Here is a 24,637-nt window from a genome sequence, read left to right on the forward strand (position 1 = left end):
TTCACATTTGAGTTCTTTCAGAACTCTTGGGTGAATGCCATCTGGTCCCGGTGACTTGTTAATGTTGAGTTTATCAATTAATTCCAAAACCTCCTCTACTGATACTTCAATCTGTGACAGTTCCTCAGATTTGTCACCTACAAACGCCAGCTCAGGTTTGGGAATCTCCCTAACATCCTCAGCCGTGAAGACTGAGGCAAAGAATCCATTTAGTTTCTCCGCAGGTAAGGATAGGGCCAAGACCTCTCTCCAGGTGGCTCTGGATGCTACCGACTTGGCAGCCCGGACAATGGCCTCCGCAGTCACCATGAGGCACTGTTCCTAGCTCCAGTCCTCCAGCCTTCCCCATGAGGTTCAAGAGTCAATCTAGAACCTCCCACTTGCAGGGTCCTCCCTTTTCTCGGAACAGACGGAATGATGGCTTCATACGTTGGATGATAAGCGAGCCCTTGCCTTTTATACTGAGAGGACTAAGCCCTTCTGCAAATCCATGCAACTCTTTGTAGCAATAGCAGAAAGGATGTGAGGGTGACCTATGTCAACCTAAAGAATCTCATCCTGGATAACCGCTTGTATTCAGGCTTGCTACGAGCAGGCGAATGTCCCTGCCACCAGCCATCATGACCGCTCATTCCACAAGAGCCTGGGCTTTGTCAGCAGTGTTCCTTGCACATGTACCAATCCAGGACATCTGCGGAGCCACAATCTTGTCGTCAGTTCATACCTTCGTGTCCCACTATGCCATCACCTAACTGACCAGTTTTGGGAGAGCAGTGTTGCTGTCAGCACATCCATGAACTCTGAGCCCACCTCCTGGGGTACTGCTTGTCAGTCACCTAGCATGGAATGAACATGAGCAAGCACTTGAAGAAAAAATGGTTACTAACCTTTCGTAACAGTTGCTATTCAAGATGTGTTTCAGAGTAGCAGCCGTGTTAGTCTGTATCCGCAAAAAAAACAGGAGTACTTGTGGCACCTTAAAGACTAACAAATTTATTTAAGCATGAGCTTTCGTGAGCTACAGCTCACTTCTTCGGATGCATAGGATGCATAGGATGTGTGGCTCATGTCCATTCCATGACCCATCCTTTTACCTTTCTGTTGGAGTTACCAGGCAAGAAGGAACTGAGAGGGTGTGAGGCCAGCTGCACTCCTCATACTGGCACATATGTGCATGGCTCCAGAGGACGCTAGACATTGCTAAGGGAAAAATCTCCGGCAACAGTGCACGTGGTTCATACACACCTAATATGGAATGGACATGAGCAACACATCTCAAAGAACAACAGTTCTGAAAGGTTAGTAACTGTTTTTTCTGAATAAAGTCTGAACTGAAAAACTGAACACCAAATGCAGCTTCATCACACCAAATTAGGAAAATATTTGGATCCAAGCTCCAAGTCTCAGGTTCATCTCTACTTTTGAATGAATCTAGGTTCATTTTCAAGCAAGCCTGAGCTGATTATTGGTGTCATGGCTATACTATGGGGATTCAGTTTTGCATATGAGTTCTGTGTGGAACCAGGAGAAACTTTGTGGTTTAAAGTGAATTTTCCTTAAATGTTGTGGTTAGTGTGAACCTTAAAATTCAAAACAAAATCAGTGGTTCAAGGCCAGAAAAACTAAAACTGAAGCAAACATTTGCACAAAGCTCTACATACAGAAAATGTCATCATCTGTGCAGCTCTACTTACATTGTTGCTTCCAGAGGCAACTGGAAGTCTCCAACTCAGATTTCTCAAGGTCTTAGGGAGTGAATACTTATCTTTAGTGTTGTTAAAAGCAGTGCTAATTAAATGTTTTAATGGCTAGATATAGGTATTTTTCCTTTCCTTTTTTTGGTGAGGGAGGAAACAGGAGGAATCAAACAACTTTAAAGTCAAAAGGGAAAAAAATGTTCACTAGTCTTTAATAAGAATGTGTGTGACACTTATTATTATTTATTAGTTGTAGTGTGTCCAAAAGTTACACCAAGTTGAAATCCGGTACCCACTGAAGTCATAGGGAGTTTTGCCATTGACTGCTGTGGGGTCAGGATTTCACCTTTCGCCCTTTAACATGACACAAAGTGAGGATGAGGCCAAACCAAGGGGATGAGGAGTGCAGAAAGGCAGGATGACAAGGTGAGGTAAATAGGATGTGTTGCTGACTTGGTTCATGTGCACTTCTTAGCAAATGAAAACAAAAATGAAAGCAATGAAAAAAATGTAGACTCTTTGGAATCTTCCATTGGTTGCTTTACATATAAGAGCAGTATCGTACTGCAACACAATTATTTCTTGTAACATTTATAGCATAGTCCTTAGTGGAGATTGGGAGTCATTTTTGTAACTCTTCATACATCAGTTTGTCCAGAGTGACCATATTTGTATTTATTCAGGACTTATTGCAGGGCAATACAAGGTGAAATTTTTGTTATGATGTGTAATAAGTTCATCTGGTGGCCAGTTGATCGAGCTATGCAGAGAAGTAGTTAAGACATCACTTTCCTCATAGCTGTTTGCATTAGTTTTATATCCAGCTGCTTCACTTCAGCTAGTGCCCAGCTTTGCTATGCCTGATTCAGTAAATCATGGTTAATAAACAGCAATTTGTTAATGTAAGAGCATACTAAAAATAACAATGTGTATAGCGTTATGGGTTTTACATGATAATAAGCTTTCCACTCTGTTTCCTATTGTGTAATTCTACTTTGGTGCCTTTCTTGATAGATTTGCTCTGTTCACAGTTTCTACTGTGTGAATGTCCCCATGGAGATCACGTGCTGTGTGTGCTGTTTTTCAGTTAATAAGATCCTAGATGTGAACTGAGGCTTCTTTAAGATATATTATAAAAAGATATCTGTAAAATGAGTACTTTGCTAGATTTTTTTAAAAAATCATAACTGATATAAAAATAGCAACAGATCATTTTTAGGTTTTCTGGGGGAGGAAATTTGGAGGGGCAGAAGTATAAACTCAAACAGCAGACATTCTATCAAATATAATTGCATGACAAGGATGTCCTTCTGATAGTTCTGTTTGCATTCTTTTTCTTCATAGCTTTGCTTTCTTTTTGTTAAAGGAGGATGTTGTATACCTCACCAGGAAGTAATGCCATACAACAAATGCTAAGTTTGCAGTTCTTGTGAAAGCTTCTTGGTACTGATTGTATCCAATTCAATCTGTTCATACAGCATGGCCTCCTTTCCTATTTACTGTTGTGCCTCTTTATTTATAAATATCTTTTTTGTACACTTTTTTGAATGTCTGGCTCATTAAATCACAGCCAGAAGTACAAGCATTATCATTATAAAACAAGTCCTACCTACCTTGTAGTCAGTGTCATCAGCTGTGATGTTGCATTCTATGTATTATCAATTTTACTGTAAGAGGAAAATTAGAGCATGTATTTTCCACATGAAGAAATCAAATGTAATCTAAATGCAAACCACAGATTTTATTGCACAGTAATATTTGATAACAGTGCTATTACTAATCCCAGCATGACAAGAAACACAATATAATTATCAAACTCACAACACAGGGTTTTGTTCTTTGGTTTGGAAAAGCCACAAAGTCAGAAACCAGTGTGTGAAAGATTATTTTCCAATCTATGGTTTTAGACATGCCAAAATATTAGAGTATTATAGTTTACGCAAATTAATTCAGATGTGGTAGGAGTAAACATTTATTCTTTATAATGTCAGTGAAAACACTGTTGAATTAGTATAATTAAACTGGGATAATTAACTACACACAGTGAATGCCTGATCATTGACACAATCTTCTTTATAACATATTTCATTTGGGATTTTGATTTGTTTTTATTTGGTATTTTAACTTTCTTAATCAGTGAAATGACAAGGCAAAATGATTACATTTACATTACATTAACACCAATCATTTCCCAAGAGGAAAGCATATTGCAGTTGGTCTCATGGATCATACAAAGCAACTAAGAGGAGGCTGGTTGAACTTTTTTGTAGTGTCCTATTAGACACATTACACTCCTATAACAATGAATTTTCAATTTGGTTCAGTAAAACTGTCATAATATTTAATATTGTGAGAAATTTGGATATGAGACAGTCCCACTAATTGGGTTCATTAAGTTTATTAACTGATACAGACCAGGTTGGGATACATTTTGTATTGGTTTCCTCAGATGTGAATTGTCCCTTGAAAAAAATACCCTAGATTTTATTGAACAATTATTTTGTGTAGGTACGGGATATAAAGGCTGAGTCAGTCTGACAGCAACTGTGATTATAGCAGTTGCCATTAAAAGGAAGATCAGTAAATTAGTCTTGTTTGATTTCCCTTTTCAAGTCCAGTACAGCAGTTACCATATATAGTTTTCTTCATAATGTATTATCTCCATAGCACGTTTTTATACAAGTTATAATAATAGCCATACTTGGCATTTTCAAAATAACTATCATCTAATGATCTCAAAGCACTGTACAAACATTAAATTCACTGATCCTGACAACAATCATTTGAGATACAGATCAGGATTTATTCACCCATAACGTACATGGGGTAGGACACAACAGCTATTTAAGAGCATAAAGCATCACTATACAACAGGTTCTGACAAGAAATTAAGACTAATACACGTACAATTGAAACTTCAGGGAGAATTTAGGCAGGCAAAATGTAATTGCAAAAGCAGAAATTTGGCCAGGGCTAATTCTCATACTCAAATGAAAAATACAATAGAATAATGAAAAAACGTAATCAGGATCTCAGTTTTACATATCATCTGAAGGATGGTACCTTTGGCACCAAAGTGCCCTGTTAATACCCTGCTGGGCATTAGATCAATACTTACTCAGTGAAGAATGCCACCTACTTGAATAATTGACACCACTTCCTCCAGCAATTGAAATTTTCATGGAGGTCTCCTATTGAAGAACTCAGCCCGACATTACTGATCCATCAGGTTTGAAGGATCTCATCACATGGCTGCAAGATCTCAAAGTACTTGTACTCAAGGCCAGTCTTCTAACATATGGGCTTAAAGTCTCTAGCTGTCTCATGACTTGTTCAGTGTAACCATGGGTAAGGACAACACATCTTGAAAGCTGCAAAGGAGTGTAGTTGGAATTTTAACAGAATACTGTATTGTGTATCAAGATTGGTGATATACACAGAAGCCTTACTGTTGGTCATACTGTCTGTCTCCTATTACTTTTCTGACTAGTGATAACGAAGTCTGTTTTCCAGCCTTTAACAGGGAGGGTTATTTTGTTGCCCCTTGATTTCCTTCAAAACCCATTGAAGACTAAGGACCAGGCCTCTCTCTGAATCTTGTGCCTCAGCATTTCTTCCACTTTGACTGGAAAATGGAGTCTCTGGTCCTTTCATCTGAAAATTTAGCATCACATGTGAGAATACTGGTCAATGGGGTATGAATTGTATTGTTTTTAGCATATCATCTATTTGTTGTGGGAAAACTTCCTTAAATTCTATATATCTATTGGTTGCAAAAATCTGATTGTTTTGCCTGGGGAGAGAACAAGAAGGACAAGGAAATAGTTTAATAATAATTCTTATAACCAATACAGAATTGACATCACAACTAAAAAGGAAGATTGACCTATAGGAGTCTTCCGTACCTCTTAGTTTGTGTATGAATAACTAAAAGAATAACTATCTCCATTGTATAAGGCTATATTAATATTAAAAGTTCTGTTAGCCTTAATGTTAAAATTTTAGCTATTACCAAGTTAGATACCCTGCCTAGTGCCTTTCTGGCTAATTGGATTTTGGCCATCTTTTCATTTGTGTTTGAGCTAGTAGAATCACAGAATCACAGAATATCAGGGTTGGAAGGGACCTCAAGAGGTCATCTAGTCCAACCCCCTGCTCAAAGCAGGACCAATTCCCAACTAAATCATCCCAGCCAGGACTTTGTCAAGCCTGACCTTAAAAACCTATAAGGAAGGAGATTCCACCACCTCTCCAGGAACCCATTCCAGTGCTTCACCACCCTCCTAATGAAAAAGTTTTTCCTAATATCCAACCTAAACCTTCCCTACTGCAACTTGAGACCATTACTCCTTGTTCTGTCATCTACTACCACTGAGAACAGTCTAGATCCATCCTCTTTGGAACCCCCTTTCAGGTAGTTGAAAGCAGCTGTCAAATCCCCCCTCACTCTTCTCTTCTGCAGACTAAATAACCCCAGTTCCCTCAGCCTCTCCTAATAAGTCATGTGCTCCAGCCCCCTAATCATTTTTGTTGCCCTCTGCTGGACTCTTTCCAATTTTTCCACATCCTTGTAGCATCGGCCCAAAACTGGACACAGTACTCCAGATTAGGCCTCACCAATGTTGAATAGAGGGGAATGATCACGTCCCTCAATCTGCTGGCAATGCTCCTACTTATATAGCCCAAAATGCCATTAGCCATTTTGGCAACAAGGGCATCTGGGCATCCAATTCTATTCTCATTGAAGAGTTATTAGCTAACTATATAGAAGGATCTAGTTTGTTTACAGAAACTTCCGTGGAATATACTGTAACTTAAGATAAAATGAATCAAATTCAAAAGTGGTGTCTGGTAATTATATATGTTACTTTGGTTTTTTAGCATGTCTGTTCTGTTCATTGCTGTTTTTCCATCATTGATAATGGTTTGTCTGCTTTATTCCCACTCCTGGTAGTTTTGCCTGTGTCTCTATTCAGTTGTCTCAATTAATACATTTTTAGTTCCCTGTTTTAGTTTCCAGCTGCCTGTACTTGAGCTTGCCCACTTCCTTTGTGCAGTTTTTTTAAATTGTCCTTGCAGTTGTTTGCTCTTTGCTTCTTCTGAGAAGTGGATAAGGAAATTAAATTACCTCTGAGCAAAGCATCCGATCAGAGGACCAGAGAGATTTTTTTTAAGGAAGTTAAGGTTTAAGTATTCTGTTATAATGCTTTCCATTTCCAAAGGAGAGAGTTTATTTTTAAGCAGGCCACGGTTGTATCAATTTTGAGTCTTTCTCACTGTACCTGACTCTCTGATCGTACTGATAGGGCTGTGATGATTGATACTGTATTTTCATTTACAGCTTTTGATATTAAAACAGAAGAGACTAGGAAATGTACGCGTGCACGTGCGTGTGTGTTGACTTTTAACGAATTATTTTAATTCACACTAAGAGTTCTTCAGTCATATGCCTTCCATAGATTGTCTTGGTAGATTGTATGTTACATTGAGTTTTGTTGATGAAAAATCAGAACTGTCTGAACTGCCATTTACTGAGCTGTTGAAATGCCTTCCTTAGGCCTTCCCCAATGGCTACCTTTCTGTGCCTCCCAACTAAGACATTCTCCCAAATCTGCTTCTTCTTCTTCAAGTGTATGTTCCTGCTCTGCACAGGCATGGCTTGACTGGAGAATGCAAAGCAGTGTTCATGGGCCTGCACTTGTGCACAGCAGCACTTTGTGCTTCTAAATGAGGGCATATAAGGTAGCATGGACCCGCCAGCACTCATTTCCTTCTCAGTGGCCTGTGGCTCGAGATGGAGTGACTGTGTCTCTGCTGGTCTCAGCATCCCACTTTACTTTATGTAGCAATTATTCTGAGTTTTTTTCCTTTATTTTGTTCAGTTATTTAATTTATTTTTAGTTTCAGCACAGGTTTGTTTGGAAGAGAAGTTATTCCCCACCTCCCTCTTCTTTGGATCTCTGGTTTTTGTCCTTTAGCACTCTGGGCTATGCCGAAGACACTGGAGTCTAAGCCCTGCGAGACCTGCCACAGGTCTTGTCCCCATAGCGACAGGCATTCGAGCAGCCTCTGCTGCCTCGGAGACACCCATATTCCATCCAAGTGTAAGGTCTGTACGGGGTATAAAGGCAGGTGCTGCAAAGATAGAGAGGTTAGACTGAAGCTCCTAAAGGAACACTCACCAGCCCCAAAGAGGTCAGCTTCCCCCCTTGTACATCAGCCTCAACTTCCCAGGTTGCTTCAATGGCTATTGCAGCTCCAGCAGCATCTTCAGAGGCTAGGACATCTAAGAAGCCTCTTTCCCCTATCAGGGAAACAAGAAAGAGGGGTAGGTCACCCCCTAAATCCTACTCTGAGATCTCCCGCCCCTCAAAGGGTGCAGCTGTGACTGCATCTGATTCTGGTACTGAGCTGTTGGTACCACACAAAAAGTAGTGTGTGGAGAAGTCTTCTAATAAACAGCACAAGCTGCCATCTGCGATATGGCTGTGAAAAAAGCTAATGCAGTCTTGGGATGCATCAGGCGAGGAATTTTCAGTAGAGATAAGGAGGTATTAGTACCGTTTATACAAGGCACTGGTGAGACCTCATCTGGAATACTGTGTACAGTTCTGGTCTCCCATGTTTAAGAAGGATGAATTCAAACTGGAACAGGTTCAGGGAAGGGCTACTAGGATGATCCAAGGAATGGAAAACCTGTCATATGAAAGGAGACTTGGCTTGTTTAGCCTAACCAAAAGAAGGCTGAGGGGAGATATGATTGCTCTCTATAAATATATCAGAGCAATAAGTACCAGGGAGGGAGAGGAACTATTTAAGCTCAGTACCAATGTGGACACAAGAACAAATGTACACTGGCTATCAGGAAGTTTAGATTTGAAATTAGACAAAGGTTTCTAACCATCAGAGGAGTGAAGTTCTGGAACAGCCTTCCAAGGGGAATAGTGGGGGCAAAAGACATATCTGGCTTCAAGACTAAGCTTGATAAGTTTATGGAGGGGATGGTATAATGGGATAGCCTAATTTTGGCAATTAATTCGTCTTTGACTACTAGCGGTAAATATGCTCAATGGCTTGTGATGGGATATTAGATAGGGTGGGATCTGAGTTACTACAGAGAATTCTTTCCTGGGTGTCTGGCTGGTGAGTCTTGCTCACATGCTCAGGGTTTAGCTGATCACCATATTTGGGGTCAGGAAGGAATTTTCCTCCAGGGCAGATTGGCAGAGTTTTTTCGCCTTCCTCTGCAGCATGGGGCACGGGTCACTTGCTGGAAGGTTCTCTGCACCTTGAAGTCTTTAAACCATGATTTGAGGACTTCAGTGGCTCAGACACAGGTTTGATACAGGAGTGGGTGGGTGAGATTCTGTGGCCTGCATTGTGCAGGAGGTTAGACTAGATGATCATAATGGTCCCTTCTGATCTTAAAGTGTATGACTCTATGAACACCTCTCAGTACCAAGATGTGTACAGGCCTCTTATTCACACTGTGGTACTGTTACCTTCCCTATGCCAGAGCTCTGGGGTTAGAGAAGTTCCTCTACAGTGCCACACTCACCATCTTGACACCATTCTCCAGACCTTGGTACTGACTCAGATTTCTGGATGCCAAAGCCCCCCAGCATTCTGCAGATTTCTTTCCCTGGAGGATCTTTTCATACGGGAGGAACTGGAGTTTCCTCTATTACAGACCTCTAGGAGAGCCCCTTCCCTGGTACTAAGTATCAGGGGTAGCCGTGTTAGTGTGTGTCCACAAAAACAACAAGGAGTCCGGTGGCACCTTAAAGACTAACAGATTTATTTGGGCATAAGCTTTCGTGGGTAAAAAACCCACATGCATCTGAAGAAGGAGTGAAAATTATAGATGCAGGCATTATTATACTGACACATGAAGAGAAGAGAGTTACTTCACAAGTGGAGAACTGGTGTTGACAGGGCCAATACAGTCAGGGTGGATGTAGTTCACTCCCAATAATTGATGAGGAGATGTCAATTCCAGGAGAGGCAAAGTTGCTTTTGTAGTGAGCAGCCACTCCCAGTCCCTATTCAAGCCCAAATTAATGGTGTTAAATTTGCAAATGAATTTTAGTTCTGCGATTTCTTTTTGAAGTCTGTTTCTGAAGTTTTTTTGTTTAAGTATGGCTACTTTTAAATCTGTTATAGAATGTCCAGGAAGATTGAAGTGTTCTCCTACTGGCTTTGTCCATTTATTCTTTTACGTAGAGACTGTCCGGTTTGGCCAATGTACATGGCAGAGGGGCATTGCTGGCACATGATGCATATATCACATTAGTAGATGTGTAGGTGAATGAGTCCCTGATGGTGTGGCTGATCTGATTGGGTCCTCTGATGGTGTCGCTAGAGTAGATATGGGGACAGAGTAGGCAATGGGGTTTGTTACAGGGATTGGTTCCTGGGTTACTGTTTCTGTGGTGTGGTATGCAGTTGCTGGTGGGTACCCAGAAGTCACCTACCACAGGACAGGCCCAACAAGGAAAATGACAGAACACCACTGGCCATCACCTACAGGCCACAACTAAAACCTCTCCAGCACATCATCAGCAATCTACAACCTATCCTGGAAAATGATCCCTCACTCTCACAGACCTTGGGAAGCAGGCCAGTCTTTGCTTACAGACAGCCCCCTAACCTGAAGCAAATACTCACCGGCAACTGAAGAAGTGGGTTTTTTACCCAGAAAAGCTTATGCTGAAATAAATCTGTTATCTTTAAGGTGCCACTGGACTCCTTGTTGTTTCTCTGGTACTGTTCAGACATTTGCAACCATAAACCTCCTGAATTGAATCCTGTTTGGACCTCCAGCCTTTGCTACCAGCACCTATACGTGCTGCTCCTCCTTTAAGCCCATGGGGTGATACCTCTTTGGACTCTGAGGTTTCAGTACATGGCTCTGTTTAGGCACCATACCATCACACCCCACTGAGTCAGCATACTGAAGAGGATATTCCGGACCCCACCAGATAGCCTTACTCATACACCCCGGATTTAGGGTAAGATTTTGGTTCAGGTATTTTTAGTAAAAGTCACATACAGGATGTGGGCAATAAATAAATCATGGAAACTGGAGCCCTGCCACTACGGGCTGAAGTCGCAGTGGTCATGTAAAATCATGGAATCTGTGACCAATTCAAAGCCTTAGTTATGAGTATCTGCAGGGACCCTTCCCTTGCCCACCTGCTCAGTGGACTTACTGAAATCCCTGGTGTCACCTTGGTGAAAAATTTTGTAGGGTACCAGCCAGAAAGAGACCCCAATGCCCACCAGTTCCACATCACTCACAGGCACCAACTAACTAAACTTTGGAACCACACAATTGCCCTCTGGTACTTTATGTTCCTTCGGCACCGGGAGGCATTCAAGAACATCAGGATCTACAGGATGAAGGAAGATCTCCCCCATCAGTAAAGTCCTCTTCACCCCTGATGAGGTGGCAATGCCCCCACCACCTTCTTCTACTGATGATTTTAAGACCTTCCAAGACCTCATGGAATATCTGACAGAATCCTTTCATATCCCTTTAGAAGAGGTCCAGGAGTTTCAACACTCTTTGGGGGACATTTTAGATATTGCCCCTTGGGAAAATTGCCCTTCCAATCAACGAGGCTCTGCTATCATCTGCTTTCATAGTCTGGCAAACACCTGACACTATCCAGCCCACCTATAAGCAGGCAGATAAAATGGATTATATTCTGTCTAAAGGAATGAAGCACTTTTCCCATTCCACTCCTAGTTCCCTGGTGGTGAACGTTGCTAGTGAAAGAAACTGACAAAGTCCACTTTAGACTCTCTCCTTATGATGAGGAGTCCAAACATTTAGACCTCCTGGATAGAAAAAAGCTGTTTCTTGGCAGCTCTCCTATTTTGCGTGGCAAACTACCCAAGCCCTGTTGGCAAAATATGATTTGACACTTATTACATGTACACATTTTACTGAACATCTGCCATAGCACCAAAGGGAACAATTTCAGGCCCTCATTTTGCAGGGTAAGTTGATAGTAAAAACCTCCATTTAGGCTGCTCTTGATGCCGCCAACATAACTTCTAGATGCTTAGCCATGACTGTGATCATGCAGAGAGCATCATGGCTTCAGTCTTCTGGTTTCCTATGAGAGGTGCAGGATACAGTTGAAGACCTCCCCTTTGAAGGACCTATACTCTGCAGTACAGACCAGGACTCCTCCCTCCACATTCTGAACGACTTGAGGGTGACCTTTCTGTACTGGGACTTTACAGTCCTGCAACAAATAGATGGTTTAGTAGTTCCCAAATATCACAGTGCTCTAACATCTGCAACAGATTTTTCCTACACATTCTGACTTTCAGAGGAGATCTAGACATCAAAAAAGGGGACTGCCCCCTTCTACGACAACATCATCTGCACCTCTGTCTAAGAAATAGTTTTGACATCTCAGTCAAGGGCCTTGAGTAACCTAATTTCCCAGATCCTGCACTGAATGATTCCATCCACCACCCCTTTTCAGACCAACTATCCCACTTGTTCCCTGCCTGGGAACCTCAGACAAATGGATCTTGGAGGTGATCCACATGGGATATTCCATCCACCTCTACTCCCTTTTCTTGTCCCTCTTCAGTTATCCCTCTCATGAAGAGCTCTAAAAACAAGAGGTCCAGTTTCTCCTGCTTTGGGTGGTGATCGAACTGGTTCCCCCAGAGTTCATTGGAGGAAGGTTCTATTCCAACTATTTCCTAGTACTCAAGAGGGGCAGAGGATGGCGATTGACCCAACAAGGAAGAAAATGGAAACCTGAATACCTGTAATCTTTCACAGTAGTTCAGGGTGGTGATATTAGTCGCTATAATCCCATCCCTAGTTCTTGGAGACTGGTTTGCTGCCCTCAACCTTCAGGACACCTGCTTTCATGCAGCTATCCACCCATCCCACAAATACTTCTTACGTTTCATAATTGCCTCAGAACACTACCAGTACAGAGTCCTTCCTTTTGGGCTTTCCACAGCCCTGAGGGACTTTACAAAACTTCTCTCAGGAGCGGTAGCTCATTTATGTCAGTGGGACATAGCAGTAATCCCATACCTGGATGATTTGGCTCCTCCAAAGTCAATCAGCTCTGGACATCCAGTTTGTAACCTCCAAGGCTCCAGCCTTATTCCAGTTCCTTTGCATCAATTTAAAGAAGTCTTCATTGACCTTAGTACAAAGAATAGATTTAATTGAACCACTCTGGACTCCCAACTGCCAGAACCTACCTCGCAAAGGACAGATTCTCTGTGTGGCTCGAAAGCTTGTCTCTTTCACCAACAGAAGTTTGGCCAATAAAATGTATTACCTCCACCTTGTCTCTCTAATATCCTGGGACTGACACGGCTACAGTTACATTGCATACAGTCTAATCTGGACAGTACAGTGCAGCCTGCAAACAACTGCAAGGACCTGCCTACAACTCATGCAAGACTTCACCTCAAGTGCCTTCAGATGTGATTGAGGACTGTTTACACCCCAAATAGACACAGTCTCTCCAAATGCATCACAGTACCTCAGAATGTTCTGGTCTCTCTCAGGTGGTGGAAGGACTCACTGAAGGGTGGTTCTGTGTGGGAACCCCATTCTCACATCGCCCACCCTCAAAGATCCTCACAACAAAAAAATTATCTTTGGGGTGGGACACTCACTTTCAAGGGCAGCCAAGGGCAAGTGGTCTGCACAAGAGATGCACATCAACATCTTGGAGCTGAGAGCAGCTCAGTTTGCTTCTCAACACATCCTTCACACTGTACAGGACCATTCTGTCAGAGTAATGCTGGACAACAGAGTAGCAATATATTATATCAACAAATGGGTCAAGCAAGATTCCTATTATTACCTATTACTGTAATTCACCATGAGATGTAGGAAGCATGTCAGGTAGATAAAAATAGGCTTCTCAGAATGCTACATCATTTTTCACAGAATGTTTCTTTTTTGTATACAAAATTGAACTGGGATTATGTAATTAACTTGGGAGGTCATAAATATCCCTTTTCTGAATGTCAGTTCAAATCAAATAGTTGTTCACTATGAACTATACATCTTCCCCACCACTCTCCAGAAGATCACTGGGAAAAGTAATGACATTCAAAAAAATAATAGCAGCACTTATCTAGGGCTTTTCACTCATAGATCTCAAAATGTTCTTCAAAATGGGATAAACTTTATCTCCATTTTACAGATAGATAAACTGAGGCGTAGAGAGGTTAAGTGACTTGCCTAAGTCACAAGCAAATCAGTTGCAGATCCAGGAATAGAATTTGGCAGCCTTATTTTCCACTGCATTGTGCCTTATGTAGTCATTTACACCTCTGCAAAGCAGGAGTAAAATGCTACTATTCTGACCTGGTAATAATTTATACTCAATTTGGACTTGTGTAAGCAACTACACAAGGTACAGGGCAGCAGAGAATCACTCCTTAGCTCTCCTCTCTCTTAATCCAGCCTCCTATCCACAGTGGAACTACTCAGGTGAATAAATATTACTTAAGGTGAGTTAAGGGTCTTAAGGTTTTGATTGTCCCCAGCACTGTCATGAGTGGAAGTGAATGGGACCCAGATCAGGTGCAGAAGGGTAGCTGGTCATGCCAGATCCAGCATCACCATCTTCCCCCTTTCTGATCTCACAGAAGACCCCTATTTGGTACAGCATGAGATTTAGAGTCTGGGCTGGAAGGAGTGGACCTGCATTGATCTGGGGGGACAGATACTTTGCATCAGTCCCCTCCAACAAATCTACAGTGATTCCAAGAGTAAGGTATGGCAGAAAAAAAGTCAGCATTATATTATACTTTTTCTCACTCTAGTGAGTTAATTACTGTGGGCAAGTTAGGCCTGGTCCACACTAAAAAGGGGGTTCGAATTAGGGTACACAAATTCAGCTACGGGAATAGCGTAGCTGAATTCGAAGTACCCTAATTCGAACTACTCACCCGTCCAGACGCGGCAGGGTCGAACTCCGCGGCTCCCCCGTCAACTCCACCACCGCCGTTTGCAGTGGTGGAGTACCGGAGTCGACCGCGGCGCTTCCGGAGTTCGAACTATCGCGTCTAGATCAGACGCGATAGTTCGAACTCCGTGAAGTCGAACCCACCGCGTCGACCCGCGCGGTGAGTATGGACTTGCCCTTAGTAAAATCATGCAAGAAAATAATTGGGGATGCAAAATGCGAGCCCAGAATGGAAAGTGTTGGCAAGAACTAGTAGGAGCAACATTATTGGATAGGGAAGGAAGATATGGAAAAAATAGATGCCGTAAGTGGTAAATCTGGAATTCAGCTAAAAGAGGACACTACAACTCCAGAGGAATTGAACAAGTGCAACAGTTTGTTGGCGTGTTCAAAACAAATTTCCTTTCTAAGGAGAAAAACAACAGCAGGCAAACAATAGCCATTCATCACAATAAAAGTGCAGAGATGCAGAGAGCGATGGATAAATTGGACGTTAACAAATCGCCCACATTGGATAGGATACACTCTATGATTCTACGGGAGTTGAATAAAGAATTGGCAGGGCCAATGTCTTTTTGAAATATCACATCCCACAGCAATGAGAGATCCCTTGATGACAAGAAGGTGGCAAAATTAAATGTGAAACGAGGAAGTATTAATTTTTAAGGAGAAAAGCAGGTGAAGAAGAGAGGCAGGATAATATAACCCTGTTAAGTCTAACTTATGAGCCAGAATGCTTTTTGTAAAAATCTTATTAGGGACAAGCTAGTTGTGGGAGGGCCAGGGCTGGAGCAGCTAGCAAGAGAGTTCACTGGAAGAATCCTCTCTGAGATGCGGGGTTTTTTTATTATTATTTCCTAGGTCTAATTTAATCAAAGTACAAATCTGGCAACAAGGTCTCTGGCTGCATTCTTGTCATACAGTTAGCAATAAACTACCAGCAGAACAGTACACAGGAAATGAGGTAGCTCTTATTTCCCCACCGCTTCTAGCCCTGTCTTTTGATCAGCAAAACACCCATCTTTCCCTGCCATGGGTGTAATCCAGCCTCTCATGAGGATCAGCTGGGCCTAATTAGCTCCCAGATACGAGTTCCTCTCTTTCCATCTGCTGCTGCCATCAACAATTTATGCCCCAGTGGTGCTGGCACCCTCCTCCTTGCTGCCAGGATAGGAAAGGAGCTGTGCCTGGAAACACATGGGGTACAGCTGGGGTTTCTCACTTCTGGATCCTATTGTCTGCTACACACCAATGGAAGAGGGCCATCTTGTTGATACTGTTACAGAAAGTGTCTGATTGCATGTTTGATCCCTCTATCTTCACATTTCCCACAGTGCTTGTTGTCTTCTCATGTGAACTCTGTGGGGCAGGGACTTGCCTTGCTGTATATTTGGAAAGTCCTAGCATACTTTGGGTGCTACCAGAAAGCAAATCACGTTGGTGATGCCTCTGCTGCATGCATTCTGTGAATGCGTTCTGCATGCGTTCTGCTTCCCTTTCCAATCCTCTCAGCCCTGAACCGTTCCTCAGCACTAAATTCACTTCAAACATAGTTAAAATTTTAAAACATAAGAATATTGATGCCTGCCAACTTTGACAGACATCCCATACTGTAAATCTTAATACTAATTGCATCATGAATGGATTAAAATGGTTTTGTTGTTAATAGGTTCCTAATAAGTTGAAAATGAAATGCATGAATTTTAGTGTAACTTTTTCCAGCTAAGTTTGTCGTAGTGAAATACTGAGTCCTTGATTATTCCATAAGAAAATCATAAAATATTTAGGTCCTCTGCAATTTGTGGTGACCTCTATTTATAACAGAAGAAAGCTATTCTTCCTTTAAAGTATAACTATGAGACTGTTCATGACTGGGAGACATTGAAAGCTGCTAACTAGATATGTGTAGAATCTAGTTCTCGTGTGTACAGTTAATTAAAAAGCAACAAAACTACAGCTAGCCTCCAAGGAAACACATGGGACAGCTCTGAGGAGATAACTGTGATTTAAACAGAGTCTACAATGATTGGTTCTTGGTGTCAGTGAAAGAAACCTCTCTTGCAAAATAGCACAGCTGTTGAAGAAAAGTGTATGTGTGCTTTCACATACTTCTTGGAAGATTGGATGCTGTTTCTTGGCATTGAGCTGCTATACATTTCCTTTAACTGAGTGGCCCAACAGCCTGGTAGTAATTTTCTACAGTGGTAGGCAAGAAACTTGGATTTGATTCCTGGTTTGGGGGATTCCCAAGCCAGGATGGTAGGGGCTAGGACAACTGCAGAAAGAGCATGCTGAGCCTATCATGGGTGGAGAAGTGAGTACTGGCACTAGTGAGTGACATTGTCAACCAGTCTTCCATGATGCAGGATTTCAAGGGATTAGTAATGGCCTAATCCACCTGCCAGTGAAGTTGTTGGAAGTCTATTGACTTGAGTGGGAGCTGAATCAGCTCATGAAAGCTTCGGGCTATGTGAGACCAAAAAGAACCTTCTGAGAAAAAAGGAACTTGGACTAGACTGTTATTTGGCCTATCCACCTGTGCAAGGAACTAAGAGGCCCCCTTACAACTCTCTGGCTCCAACCAAGAGCGCAGGCTCACAGGAGTAGGCATGCACTGCTTGGCTACTGCTTCTCCCATCCCCCCGCAGCAGCAAGGAGATGGCAGTGAAGGAATTGTTCCTCAAAGAGGTATGAGAGTGGCAGTGTCCTCTGGTGCTACACCTGGGGTGGGGAAATGTATTACTTTATGTTTCTTCTGTATGATTACTAAACTTTTCTAACCTACACGGTGAATCCTGCCATGTTAGGAAAAACTTAATGCTGCCATGGTTATCTAAACAGTAGCTTAGCTTCACAAGCAAATGTGGATGATATATAACCATGCTGTCTTCAGTCATCCACACTTTATTTCCCTTTTGTGCTTCTGTGCACACTTGTTCACTTTAGCATGAGATATAATAATCATTTGTAAATATGTTTGCTATCAATGTAAAGATCCAGAGTTAAAAGTCAAGGGGGGAAATATTTTGAAAAAGCTGTGCATGTTTGTCATGGGTTGCACCACTCTCCGCTGCGCTGGCACCTCCTCCTGGTCACTCTGGGGATTAGCTCTCGAGATTGGTGCCCCCTTCCATGGTTTGCATGCCGTCGCTCTGACTCTGTCCCTGGTCTGCAGCTCCTCTCTCACTCCAGGACCTGCAGCATCTCCTTCGTGACTCAGCCCTCCAGCTAGATCAACTCGGCATTCTTCCTTCCAGGGTACCAAAGTCTTTCAAAGTCGCTCTCTCCATATTAGCAGTCTCAGGCAGTTTTCCCTTTCACTGCCCCACCGCTCTATCTCATGCCTTCGGTGGCTGGTAGGGGAACCCGGCCCCACCCTCTACTCGGGGTTCCAGTCCAGGCAGGGGCGGCTCTACAAAGTAGGCTGCCCCAAGCAGCGCGGAGCGCTGCGCCGCCCTTCCCCAGTCCCGCGGCGGGTCCCGTCTTCCCGCGGCTCCGGCATCCTGGGGAGGGCGTCATTTGGCTCGGTGGAGCTCGCCGGCATGCCTGCGGCAGGTCCACCGAGCCCGGGACAGCGGACCTGCCGCAGTCATGCCTGCGGGAGCTCAACCGGAGCCGCGGGAAGACGGGACCCGCCAAATGACGCCCTCCCCAGGATGCCGCCCCAAGCGGGCGCTTGGCCCGCTGGTGCCTAGAGCCGCCCCTGAGTCCAGGGACCCTGAACCCAGCAGTTCTAGTTTTCCTCTCTCTGCCCTCACTAGTCTCCTGCCCTCTGCTCCTTCCCTAGTCTGTTTTCTACCACTCTGGTTTCCCTCTTTTCTCTGGGCATACAGCTCCAAACTCTCCTCCTCCTTCCCAGGGAGTGACTGTAGCATACATGCCTCTGCAGCCTTCCAATACTTCTCCCTCTTTCCAGGAAGTGACAGCTCCTTCCCAGCAGCAGCAGCAGCAGCAGCAGCCGCCCCATTCTGTTACCTGCTACCTGGCTTTACAGGCACTGCCTGTTCCTGCCCAGCTGAGCCTTATTCAGTTAGTTCTGTGCTCCCTGGCTTCTCCGTAGCTTCTGCCAATCTGTGCCTGGAGGATCCTAAGCAAACCCTGTTGCAGTTTGGCCAACATTGCCAAATAATCCTGCAGGTATAATTGCATTTCCCATTGTCTCTGTTGGATCTCTAAGACCTGACTAATAAGTGCCTGAATCCCCATTAGTTGTCGGCCCCCTGGGATGGGAGTGGCAACTCTGGGTTCCAGCTTGGGAAAGTACACTTGCCTTCTGCTGAAAAGGCTTCTGCATGTGGCGGCTCCATTGTCCCTTGCCTTTTCTACTACTTAAGTCTCTTCACTCTCCCTGGTATCTGGGATGACTGGCTGATAAAGTCCTTTACAGTTTCTTAGACTCACCTTCTATCCAGGGTAATCACATGCCCAGTCTTTCACCCTCCACTTGTATCTCAGGCGACTGAGTGCCTGCATTCCCCACCACATTGTCATGGCATGCAAACCATGGAAGGAGGAGTCTGCCTTGAGGGCTAATCACCAAAGTGATCAGAAGGAGGTGCCAGACCAGCAGTGAGTGGTGCACTCTGTGACAACGTAGTAAATTGGGTCTGATTTTCAGAAAATATCATCTGCAGAGAAAGGCTAGTGTGAACTAAGGCACATACCTTGTTCAGCCCTGTTACCCTTCCAACACACTTGAAATAAATTTTTAATTGTTAGAGTCAATGTGTCTGTTGTATTGATGGACTTGGGTATACCTTCTCGATAGTTTATCCCTTGAATTTTTCTTTGATATTAAGCAAAAAATGTAGCCTATAATGACACAGGTGCTGACTTTGGTTCATAAGTTTTTGGGTCCAAATCCTGTTATAGAAGATTTGCAAAGGATTTTTAAAATTATACTGCTTGTGTTGTATTTTACTTTATGACGTATTACAAAGTCCTGAAAGAGGTTTTAAGTTTAGAAATAGGAATTTCAATCCTGCTCTTCTCTGGTGTTGCTTGAAAACCTCTGGGAGATTTTGTGGATGTTCACTGTGACTGCCAACATATTAATTAATTGAAAGGGCGAGGGTGTTAATCTTTAACAATGGCTACCTTTTATTTAAAATTTTAAATAGTCCTTGAAAATAAATAGGATTTAAGCAAAAAAAAAATTCCAAACAAGATGACAATAATCCCTTCAGTTGCTCAACTTTCACGCTTGTCATGTCACCATTTTATAGTGCGCCCGTCAATCTTCCAGCCTAGGTTAGACATTGAATTTCTAATATGAAAAAAGTATAAAAAACATTTTTCCTGATAAATCAACATACAAAAAGTACCAAAATCATGCCAGGAAGCCATTTAAAGGTGTGATGCTTAAAGAGAGAATAGTTTCAAAAAGACTCAAGATGCAGTTGAGGCTCAATCCAAAAGTTCCCAATTGCCTCTTGTTTTACTGGGCCATTCATCACCAAATTTAAAAATTTTGATTTGGTATATATTTTTTTTCTTTTTTAAACAGTTTCAGTTGGATACAAGAGTACACCAACTTGCTGTTCATAAGAAGGTGTGCCACACTCATTGTGTACCACTATATTATTCTGTCTGTGTGTGTCAAGGGTGTGAGTGGCTAGATATGCCAGTCTCCTAACTTGAGTCAGTCTGACATTAATTTTGCAAACATCAGCTGTGAAGGATATATTCTGAAAAACTTTATAGCTTAGAACATCTGAGTTTGGTTCCTGTTCGTTAAAGAATCATTATTTGTCCACATCACAAAATCTATAACTATAATTTGCATGTTGCTGGCATTCTTAGTGTAGGAGAGCAAGGAATGAAAATGGGCCATAGACACTAACCATTCATCTCTGAGGTGGCTAGTCCAGAAGAGCACTGAGGTACAGTGGCATGGCAGAGTTGGTAAACTTGCAGTGATGGTACCCAGCCTTTTCATGTTTTGTGGAGTCAATCCCACACTTCTCACAGTTTTCTTCGGAGTTCTCTGCTCAGTGTTTCTTGCTGGCACCCTTTTCCTGAACCTTTAACCTCACTCACATTATCAGTCTTTTATAATTGTCCCAAGCCGTGTAGTTGACCCGCATGTTCCCAAGGCCCCTCCCAATTATTGAGCGGAGACCATTGCTGTTTTTTGTGAGTAGGACCACAGTTCTCACAGCCTACTCTGGGGTTCTCTGCTCAGTGTTTCCCTCTGGCACCCTTTTGACCTCACTTCTGTTCTTGCACTTTTTAAAGTTGCCCCAGGTAAAGAATAAAAAACTCTTATGTTGACCTAACTGCCACTTCTTGAGGGAGCGGATTTAACTATCGCAATGGCAAAATCCTTTCTGTTGCTGTGGCAAGAGTTTACATTATAGTGCTACAGCTGTGACTCTCCAGCATTTGAAGTGTAGATATAGCTTGAGCTGGAATATATGTTTTGCTTTTGCAAAATCTGATTCACAAAATTGACTATAAGTGTTGAGGTGTGGTTTAGGGAAATTAGTGTAACAGTCCCACTGTTCCCCACCTTGTTTTCATGATTGAGCTAATTTGCAAATCAAGACATATGGACATAAAAATATGTGAAGCAAGTACTAATGATTGCAAACATATATCCCTCTCCAAAGTCACAGAGCCAGCTCCCACTTTTCAGCCAATATCAACAAAGTAGAAATGTAACAAAAGCCACCCAAAGAAAAACAGGGGAAAGCTGTCTAAGAGCTTGAATCTGCATAGTTGCCTGGTACTCCTCATTCTATTAGCACTTTTCATTCTATAGATTGGTTAAGAAACTTCAAGGCAGATTAATAATACGTTGGTATTTACAGAAGTGTTTATGTGCAAGCATAAACATTTTTTTCTCACGACCTCCTCTCTCCTCATCTGTAGACTGACATTGCATTTAGAATCATAGAATATCAGGGTTGGAAGGGACCTCAGGAGGTCATCTAGTCCAACCCCCTATTCAAAGCAGGACCAATCCCCAACTAAATCATCCCAGCCAGGGCTTTGTCAAGCCTGATCTTAAAAATTTCTAAGGAAGGAGATTCCACCACCTCCCTTGGTAACCCATTCCTGTGCTTCATCACCCTCCTAGTGAAAAAGTATCAGAGGGGTAGCCGTGTTAGTCTGGATCTGTAAAAGCAGCAAAGAGTCCTGTGGCACCTTATAGACTAACAGACGTATTCTTTGGAGACTACTACTTGTACTCTTTATATCATATTTCTGCTGATTTTGTTATCTCCTTACTGATATTTTTCTAGTGCTTTGGTATTAAAGTCACTGTATAGATAAATCTAGTGTAACTTTAGAAGAACGTCCGTGCCCTAATTAGAGAAATGACTCACTGCTCTTGATTTACTTGTTCAAAAATTGATTTTCCTGCCATCAAAAGTACTCAAGCTGAAATCTAAGGAGGTTGTTAACTAGTATTCAGAAAACTGTATCAGAATTAGAATGAGCAAACAATTTAGGAAAAAATAACAACTGAACCAAGCATCTGCCCATCTGCTTAAGCAAACTGGAAACTCCTGTCAGGTTCAGACACTCTTGTATCCCTCTCCCCACCTCCGCATGTGTTATAAAATAACAATAGTCACTGTATTCAGGAAAGTTATCTACTCTAATTACAAAAATAGAGCAGTAAAGATCCACAGAGAAGGTCAGCCAGGCACTATAACAGGGTGGTACTCACCTCTGTTGTCCAAATGCGTGTGCCTGCATTCTCTCAGCTTGTGGTGGGTCTTCAGCGACTCGGCCCTCTGGCCGAGTCTCACACAGTGCATATGTGAAATACAAATCAAACCCCTTCTGGGGTAAACAGTCCAACAGGGTCCTGTCCCTGTACTCCTCAGTTGGCCTTTCTCTTCCTGTAGTCCTTCCTGGTCTCAGGTCCTTATTTAGTCCAGCAGTCTTTAAATGGTCTCAGCCCTGGTATCAAGCCGTATCCCAAGGGCTCTGTCCCTGGGAGCAGTATCTTTGCCCACTCTGGGCCTTTCTGACCCCAGCTCTCCAGCTGTGCCACGAAACAGTTCATTTTCCCTTCTGGGGGTGCATCAAAGTCCAGGCCACTTCCCCAGTGGCCTGCCCACTACTCCGGGTCCCAGCCCAGGGACCCTATAGATAAAAGCCATCCACCAAGTCCCTCTAACTAAACTACATCACTGCTATGAATCCCTGGCAACTTCCCTGTGGCCCCAGCGAATTCTTCGTCCTTACCTCAGGGCCTTGCTCTGGTTGCGTCCCAGCAGCCAGCCAGGAGCTCTTTCTTGCTCCCCTGGTTCCTGCCAGCAACTGCTCTGTCTGAGGTTCCGGAGGTCCTTCAGCCAGCCAGGAGAACCATCCTCACTCCTCTGGCTCCAGGCAGCAACTGCCCTCTGCTCTGCATTTCAACTCCCTTTATATGGTGCTGCTGGGCCCAGATTGGCTGCTCCCTGCAGTCCCTCTCTGTTTGGCTGCATCCAATGCAGTCTCTCTAGGCTACTTGGAGGACTTAGTTCCACTGCTGCTGTCTGGGACTGAGTGTGGTAGGACCCTGAAGCCTCCAGCAGCCTGGTACACTCTGTCACAGGTACCATATTTACCCTCTCATAATTCAAGAACAGAGGAACAGTCAGTGAATACTGAAAGGACAACTAGATTAATACAAATAAAAGGAAATTCTTTTTATACAATGCATAAGTAACCTCTAAAATTCATTGCTACTAGGTTTCATTGAGGCAAAGAGACTTGTAGGATTCAAAAGAAGTATTAGACATCAATATGGATAATGAGAGTATAGAGAATTCCTTTAGCTAGGATACCGAAAGAAAAATATCAGAAGAAACTTTCATGCTTCAGGGCTGTCACATTCTGAGGTGCAATCCAGACCAGTGAGGGTCTGCGTCACCAACTGCCCCGTAATACTGAGTGCCTCATAATGCTTTGTTGTTGTAGCACCCAACCCGAGCCTCTCACAAACAGCCTAACAGCAGGAAGGTTACATTCTGAATGTCTGTGTATAGCTGCAGCCCTGATGCAGCAACTCTGACCCCAGCGGCCTGTCAGCAATACTCCAGTCACACCCTGGCTTCCACCAGCCTTGGTTATGACTTGCAAGGTGACCAAACAAACTCCCACCCCCAAATTTCCCCCAAAACGGGTGTTCTGAACTATCCAGCCCTCTCCTGGACAATTCAGATATTAAAGGTCTGTTGCCCCTGTAAAGGTCAATATTCAAGAGTCTGCTACTTTACCAATCAGTTTAGTTTAAACACATCATTGGGTTCGTTTAGATTTTAAAAAATAAAACAAGTTTATTAACAAAAGAAGATACCTGAATTTACTTAAAATCCTATCGGGTAGGTATTAAAGTCAGAAATGGGTACAAGAGAAATAAAGATAAAACTTTTTAGTAACTAAAAGGCAACAAGCTAAACTTTGTTCCAGGTAAAATCTTTACCAAATGTTCCTAGCAATATGGATGACCAAATTGTCAGGACAGGCTGTTCCCACAAAGTTAAAGGGCTGGTTCCTTAGTCTTCTTAGGTAGAAGAGATATGATTTGGTGTGTTTTTGCCCCTCGCTTTTATAGACCAGTCTCTCTTCGAAGTGGATTCTTCTGAAGATTACCTCTCAAAGCAAAGTTTATTCAAACAATAAAGAAGGCAACATGGTGGTGTAGGAGGCTCCATACTCTTTTTTCTCATCTATGTTTGCTGAAATGCAGATTTGCCCTGTCTCCTGTCATTCCCCCCCACACACCGATTCGAGGACCCTGTTTACTACTTATATGTAAATTGAGGTAACCACACATTCCATTGTTCAGGATTGACCTGTTTAACTGCTTTTGCCTAGTCAGGGCTGTGTGGTTTTGAACATGTCGGGATTTAATAACTGCATATAATGTTGCTACATACATTTTGCCATGATACTATTGATCAGTGAGTTGTTATTTTTCAAACAGTACTTTGCAAGGCATGTTTTGTGCAAAGAACAATAGTT

At 42.9% G+C, this 24,637-nt stretch overlaps 1 protein-coding gene and 1 long non-coding RNA gene across 12 annotated transcripts in view; one reads left to right on the top strand and one right to left on the bottom strand.

Moving 5' to 3' along the window:
- Nucleotides 1-24,637, top strand: part of RARB (retinoic acid receptor beta) — a 513,024-nt gene that overhangs the window by 183,095 nt on the left and 305,292 nt on the right. The window lies entirely within an intron of this gene.
- LOC120397392 lies at nucleotides 11,832-23,006 on the bottom strand. Its single transcript, XR_005593774.1, has 3 exons — nucleotides 22,874-23,006; nucleotides 12,772-12,885; nucleotides 11,832-11,953 (listed from the first exon to the last, which is right to left on the bottom strand). It is a non-coding gene; the product is annotated as an uncharacterized LOC120397392 (long non-coding RNA).

The sequence above is a fragment of the Mauremys reevesii genome, linkage group 2 (assembly GCF_016161935.1).
Source record: "Mauremys reevesii isolate NIE-2019 linkage group 2, ASM1616193v1, whole genome shotgun sequence".
Classification (NCBI taxonomy): Eukaryota; Metazoa; Chordata; order Testudines; family Geoemydidae; genus Mauremys; species Mauremys reevesii.